Here is a 7,500-nt window from a genome sequence, read left to right as displayed (position 1 = left end):
AAAAAAATAAATAAATAAATAAATAAATAAATAAATAAATAAAAACGAACAAAAGAAACGAACGAACGAACGAACGAGCGAACGAACGAACGAACGAACGAACGAACAAATAATAATTATAATAATTATACTAATAATAATAATAATAATAATAATAATAATAATAATAATAATAATAATAATAATAATAACAATAATTATAATTATAATTATAATTATAATAATAATAATTAAAAAAGAAAAGAACGGAAAAAGAAGCAGAAAAATGGAAGAAAGAAAGAAAGAAAGAAAAGGAGAGAGAGAGAGAGAGAGAGAGAAAGCGAGAAGAAAACGCAGAAAAAATGTTTAACGTTTTAGCCTCCTCGTCTATTTAACAGCATCGTGGAAAAGCCCGGAGTTAATAAGGATAAAATTCAATTTGTTCAAATCGAGAATTCCGAGAAAAAAAAAAAAAAAAAGAAAAAAAGAAAACTTTCAAAAGAAAGAGAACGTTGAAAAATATTCAAAGGATTTAGTACACAGGGCGAGTCAAAACAATTTGATGTTTTAACGTTTGAGAATGATTTTAAAAACTGGTTACTGTCTTTCGAGGATCATTATTTATTTAGACTAATTTTCTTTTCTCTCTTTCTTCTTTATTTTTTATTCTTTTTTTTCTTTTCCTTCCTTCTTTTTTTTTTTATTGTTTTTTTTTTTTTTTTTATTTTTTATTTTTTTATTCTTTTAGATCACATCGTAAAACAGGAAGCTCAGTCAGCTCGTCAATTTCCAGATTAAAAAATTACAACCACTAAAATCTCGAAAAAGAGTAATCGATTTTTGATATCACCTAAATACTTTCGACTCGCTTAGAAATTTTTCACTCGTCCTGTATCGTTGTTTTTCTTTTTTTTTTTTTTTGTTTTGTTTTGTTTTGTTTTTTATACTTTCATTTTCTGTCTTTTCATTCTTTCATTTTCTAATAATAATATTCTACGGTAAAAACCGATTTGAAGATTCACTATAAAACTATATTTCTCTCGGCTATATAATTCCACGCTTTTGGCCTCCACGTATGCCGCGAAAATTTCATTCTCTTAGATATCGTCTAGCGGAAAAACATAATGTGTACCTCGAATTTATAGACCTCGTATTCGCAAAAATGAAACGCGATATCTATACGTTGTCTTTCGTACGACCAACGATTTGAACTGTAGGCAAAAATTAGAATCAATTAAGAAAGAAAGAAAGAAAGAAAGAAAGAAAGAAAGAAAGAAAGAAAAAAAAAGAGAAAGACAGAGAGAGAGAGAGAGAGAGAGAAATAGATCATCGTTTCGATAAAATCGTTTCGTCCTTTCGCAATCTCTTCTGCATATTTCAAAGATAATACTTCAATTTTTGCCAATTATACGCCTAAAAAAATTATATATATATATATATATATATATACATGTGTGTGCATATAAGTATTTGATAGTATACATATATACACTGAGAGAGAAAGAGATGTCACACGAAGAAACAACAGTAGTAAAACTCGACGATAAAGTTGCCATGGGTCTTTCTAAAACGCCATATAAAAGTAAATATATGAAGATATATAAGGATCGATAAATGGAGAAAAAAAAAAGAAGAAAAGAAAGAAAGAGAGAGAGAGAGAGAGAGAGAGAAAGAAAAAAAAATATCAAATCAAATCCTTGATCAACCAAACAAAAAATATGTAACATTCTCTCAAGGTGTATAGTATTTATAATAATAATCTTTGAAATAAACAAAAACGATAAGTTGACAAAAAATGAAATATATTGATAGATTAGATAAAAGGATCTAGGTATATATACCCATGACACACACACATAGACGAACAGTCGCGCGTGCAAATAAAATAAAAAAAATTTATCGTAAACGATGATCGATTCCTCTCGATCTTTCTTTAATAGTAACGTTGAAAAAATGAACAAAAGAGAAATAGAGATAGATAGAAAGAAAAAGAGAAAGAAAGAAAGAAAGAAAGAAAGAGAAAGAGAGAGAGAGAGAGAGAGAGAAAGGCAGACGTAAAGGAAACTTAAAGAGTAGAAACTCTTAGAGAAAAATTGTCCGATTAAAATTCAACGAAAGTCAAATATTGCAATCATTCATTTCCGATAAGAGGAAAAACCTTTCGTGGCCGTACTATCATTAATTGTTTGTCGTACCTATCGTTAGATATTAACTATTACATAATGAATTAGCCATTAACGAATGAATGAATGTGATGAATTAATTAATTGAATTGAATCGAATACAAATCGAATCGAGTCGAGTCAAATCTAATCGAATCGAATCGGATCGAATCGAATCGAATTGAATTAATTAATCGTATAATTGAATAATTAATTAATAATATAATTAACAATTAACAGAGGGGGGGGGGGGAAGAGTAAAATCGATTTGCGGGCACACTTATTAGTTGTGGGTCCGTATAATGCCGCAAACAAGATGGCCCAAGCAAGATGGGGGTGGGGAGATGTGGGATGGGTTAGGGTTGGAAATGGGTGGGATAATGCGTGTATGTGTGAGTGTGGGTGTGTGTGTTAGAGATATTTTTCAACTTGTACTAAATGTGATAAAAACCGATGAATTGACAATGAGCAATCTAACTGTAATATATGAATATTATATATATATATATATTATTATTATTATTATATATATATACATATATATATATATAAAAAAATAAATAAATAAATAAATGAATAAATAAATGAATAAATAAAAATTCTTATATATATATATATTATACATATATATATATATATATATATGTATGTCTGTCGTACAAGCCATAATTAGGTTTTACTATAGCCAATACGTGTTAGCTTGTAAATGTAAAGACCGATAAGCGGACGATCGATCGATCGAAAGAAAGAAAGAAAGAAAGGTATTGAATTACGTTTTCGTGAGATGAAATAGTGGTGGGGAGGGATGGTAAGAAAGAGGGTGGAAAGGGGTGGGGAAAGAAAATAAACGAACGCGAAACAAACGTTGTAGAAAAAGATGTAAGAGAAAGAGAAGAAGAAGGATAGGGATGAGGAGGATAAAGATGAGGATGAAGATGAGGATGAGGATAAGGATGAGGATGAAGAGGAGGAGGAGGAGAGTAACGATGTCGTACGCCGTCTTAAATCTGTCCACGAATTTTCCACTGACGTTGGGCGCCGCCGCCATTGAGATCGCATCACGTTGCGATCTACTCTCTAAGGTTAGATTAATTATTTAATCTCTCGAATTAATCGGGAGAGAAATTCCGTAACGAGAAAGTCCGTGCGAAAGTTCATATTATATATACACACACACACATATACACGTATGTATATATATATACATATATTATTGTGTATGTATATATATATATATATATATATATAGCTTTACCCGAACCTTGTTATCGTCGATGATGATAATGATCATAATGATGATAATAATGACGATACAAGAAAAACAAAATAATGAAGTGAACTAAACGAGCGAGAAGAAAAAAGATTACGAAGAACCAAGCAGGAAGAAGTAGTAGTAGTCGTAACAGTGGTAATAGTAGAATAGTAGTAGTGTAGTAGTAGTAATAGTAGTAGTAGTAGTAGTAGTAGTAATAGTAGTAGTACGAGTCAATGATTTCGATGGCATTGAAAACCATTCAAAGAAACGAATGAATGAATCCGAACAATGAATTATCAACGACAACGAGGAGAAGGGTAGGGGTGAGGTAGGGGTTAGAGAAAAAGAGAGGAGGGGAAATCGCACGGATATTCTCGAGAAACGCGTTCGATATAATAAATGTATTTGTATAAGTGTGACCGTATCGGGTACAAAAACTACGATTTCGTACCACCTCATCATAAATCCGATCCCATCGGTCGAAACTTTAAAAATCGACCAACGACGACTAATATGAACGACGACTTCGAAACGACGAATTAAATAAATTGTAGTAGCATTTTACGTGAGATTGCCAAATAATAGGAGAGAAACTTAAAGAGAGATAGAGATAGAAAGAGAGAAATAGATAGAGAGAAAGAGAGAGGGAGAGATAGAGAGAAAGAGAGAGAGAGAGAGAGAGAGAGAGAAAGAAAGATAGAGAGGACGCCCGACGTCAGTGGGGGTACGTATTAATTACGTACATGCATACAACATTACATTACATTACATTATGCGCGCGCTTTAAAGAGCGAGGGTTTGAAAAAAGTATTCTGTATAAAAGCACTAATAATAATAATATGCTGGTACATTATTATATATATATATATACTTATATGTGTATATATATACATATTATTATTATTATTATTATTATTATATATATATATATTGTAATCCAATTGTTGTCTACGATATAATGTTATTTTTCTAATTCATATTCAATTGTTATTGTTGAGAGAGAGAGAGAGAGAGAAAGGGAGTGAGAGAATGTAAAAGAGAGGAAGAACGTGTGAGAACGAGTGCGTTCTGATGAGAGTCTTCTCGGTGCGTGAGTGTGTTAGTGAGAAGAAAAAAAAAAAGCTAAGAAAAAAAAAAATAATAATAATAATAATAAAAGAAAATGGGGAGAAAAGAAGAAAAAAAGAACGCAAGGAGCGCAACATCGAATTTCAATTATAAATCTAACACAATAGAATTCAATTTTTACGTTGTGAACCATGTACGATGAACTCTATAAATTGCTCGTAACTTAAAGGAAAATAATTAAGAAGAGAAAGAGGAGGAAAAGAGGAGGGGGGGATGGGCGGGAGGGAGGAAAAAGAGAAAAAAAAATGAAAAAAAAAAAAAAACAGAATTAAGAAGAAAAAAGAGCTTTCTATTTATATAGTTTTTCGTAATCGTTGCAAAAGGTCGTCATTTTCAAAGGAAAAGAAAAATAACAAATAAAATAATAAATAAATGTGTTTTCTACGCCTTACTAAGCCGAAATAAGAAATAAAGAAAAATAAAATAGAAAAAAAAAAAAAGAAAAACAACTGAGAGAGAGAGAGAGAGAGAGAGAGAGAGAAAGAGAGAGAGGAAAGAACGAAATACATAAAATAAAACGATTCGTAAGAGCCACGGGAATGATTATCGAAACGAGGGAAAGTAAAAAAAGAAAAGACAAGAAGAAGAAAGAAATAGAAAAAAAGAAAGAAAAGTTAATAAGGGAAAAAGTAATAAAAGCATCTTCTTTCTCGCGTTTAAATAAGTACATATACCAATATATGTACTTACGCGTATCGGGAATTCGTATATTGTAATTATTCGTAAAATAAAATGATATATAAGACTTTGAAAAAATAAAATATGAAAAATCGCGAGAGATCAGTGGCTCGGCCTTTCGATAGCGTCGCGGGCGCCGTATTGTATTTTTTGTAAGGCTCGTTTTGCCAGATTGTGATAGCCAAGTTCACGACTCCTTCGAAAATAGCCGAAGTACCAGGTCGCGCGAAAATGATTAAACGAAAAGAAAAAGAGAAAAAAAAAAAAGGAAGAAGAAAAAGAAGAAGAGAAAAAAAGAAGAAGAGAAAAGGAAAGAAAAATAAATGCAAGGAAAAGAGGAGGGTGGGTGGGAGGGGGAGAAGAAAAATGATAAGGAAGCGCTCTTGAAAAATTAAATGAATATTTTCATTTCTTTTTATGAGAGACACTCGTGTCCTATATACATATGTCTATATATATATATATATATATATATTTATTATTATATATGTATATACACATATGTGTGTGTGTGTGTGTGTTTGTGGGAAGGGTGAGTATGAGTGTGTGTGTAATTTTTGTTTTTTATTTATATAATATCGTCGTTGTTATAATATCGTTATATTGTTTCTATCCTTTTCTTTGTTTTCGTTTTGTCCATTAATATTAAGTCCTTCCAACGGAATGAATTCTATAGAATTATATTTAAAAAGTTTAGCCCGTTTAGCCGTCCCGAACGATTAAAGAAATCAGTATATTTCGACGTCTAAGTGATAATATTTATTAAAGTGGACGATTTAATTTGTTAATCTTTAATTGTTATATCCGAGAATCAAGAATTATGTATTATATAATATTATATTATGTATTATGTATAATTGTTCGGCCTAAACTTTTAGCGCTTCGTAAATTATCCAATATTTATTGGTGGATTCTTTCGAATCGTTTTTCCCTCGTAGATGATTAAATGTAAAGAATTTGAGAAGGAATAGAAAGATAGATAGATAGATAGAGAGAGAGAGAGAGAGAGAGAGAGAGAGAGAGAGAGAGAAATGAAAAAATGAAAACGCCACCTTTCGTGTTAATTTTTTTATCTGGACTGCGATGGAATGTACTATATGTATGTATGTATGTATGTATGTATGTATGTATGTATGTATGATGTATGTATGTACGTACGTCTATATGTATGTATGTATGTATGTATGTATGTATCTATGTAAGTATGTATGCGCATTGTAGTATGTGTATGTGTATGCGTGTGTGTATTTGTGTGCGTGTGTAAGCCTGCGTATTAATTGTTGAATCTGGTATCCGCGATGCCAAAGATATATATATATAAGTCATGTAATAAAAAAAAAAAAAAATTGTGGTAAGATAATTATGAATATAACGTCAATGATATAACGATGAACTTGCTGGTGATAATCGTTATTGCTATCTCGTAACGTTTAATGTATATCAGTGTCGTGCAAAAAAAAAAAGGAAAAAAAAAGAGCAGCAGAGCTCCTCGGTGTTGTGGGTATACATACTCGTTCCTAGCAACTCGTATGACAATTACTATTCGATACTAATCGTAAACATTGCATTGATCTACTTTACCCTACGTACTTTAAAAGATAAATAAATACACATTCTGTCCAATCTCATACGCGAATTATCCTCTCAGTTATTTTATTCTAAGCCTTCGTATCATCGATCCAATTCCTCGTGCAAAACACAAAAAAAAAAAAAGAAAAAGAAAGAAAATAAATGAAGAAAAAAAAAAAAAGAGAACACCCAATCAATCACCTTTCGAAACTACAACCAGAAAGCATCTCATCGATTGCAATTAATATTCAGGTAGGGTACAATAATTCTATGTGATTCTCATTCGTGTGATTTGTCATTCTTTTTTATTCGTTTTTTGTTTTCTTTTATCGATTTTTTTTTTTTTTATTCGCTCATTTATCTATTTATTTACTTTTTTTTTTATTTTTTTTTTTTTTCGTTATTTTGTATTTTTTTATTTTTTTTTTTTTTTTTAATTTTCTTTTTAATATTCATTTCTATACGACTCGAGCACTGATTTATTTCAGATTCTCAGAATGGCCTCGTACAAATTTTCAAAGTACACATCCCTTATATATTTCTTATATAAGTATTACAATTTAACGATTTCGTACAGAGTTACTTATTATCTATATCTGAAGATTCGCATAATCTATTTTTATATCCGAAAGTATAATACGTGTCATGGTACGGAGTATTTTGAATAAAACTGACTATACAAATTCTTCTCTCTGTGCGAAAAGGAAGAAAGAAAGAAAAAAAAAAAAA

General features: G+C 30.5%; 1 long non-coding RNA gene across 1 annotated transcript in view; it reads left to right on the top strand.

Moving 5' to 3' along the window:
* LOC122626990 overlaps positions 1–5,454 on the top strand; it is an 11,999-nt gene extending 6,545 nt beyond the window's left edge. Inside the window, exon 2 of the long non-coding RNA XR_006326766.1 lies at positions 4,979–5,454. This is a non-coding gene — a long non-coding RNA (uncharacterized LOC122626990). The remainder of the gene's footprint in view (positions 1–4,978) is intronic.
* The last annotated feature ends 2,046 nt before the right edge of the window (positions 5,455–7,500 follow it).

Source organism: Vespula pensylvanica, chromosome 2 (assembly GCF_014466175.1).
Source record: "Vespula pensylvanica isolate Volc-1 chromosome 2, ASM1446617v1, whole genome shotgun sequence".
Lineage (NCBI taxonomy): Eukaryota > Metazoa > Arthropoda > Insecta > Hymenoptera > Vespidae > Vespula > Vespula pensylvanica.
The sequence above is the reverse complement of the archived record's forward strand: the minus strand, read 5'-3'. Positions and strand labels throughout refer to the sequence as shown.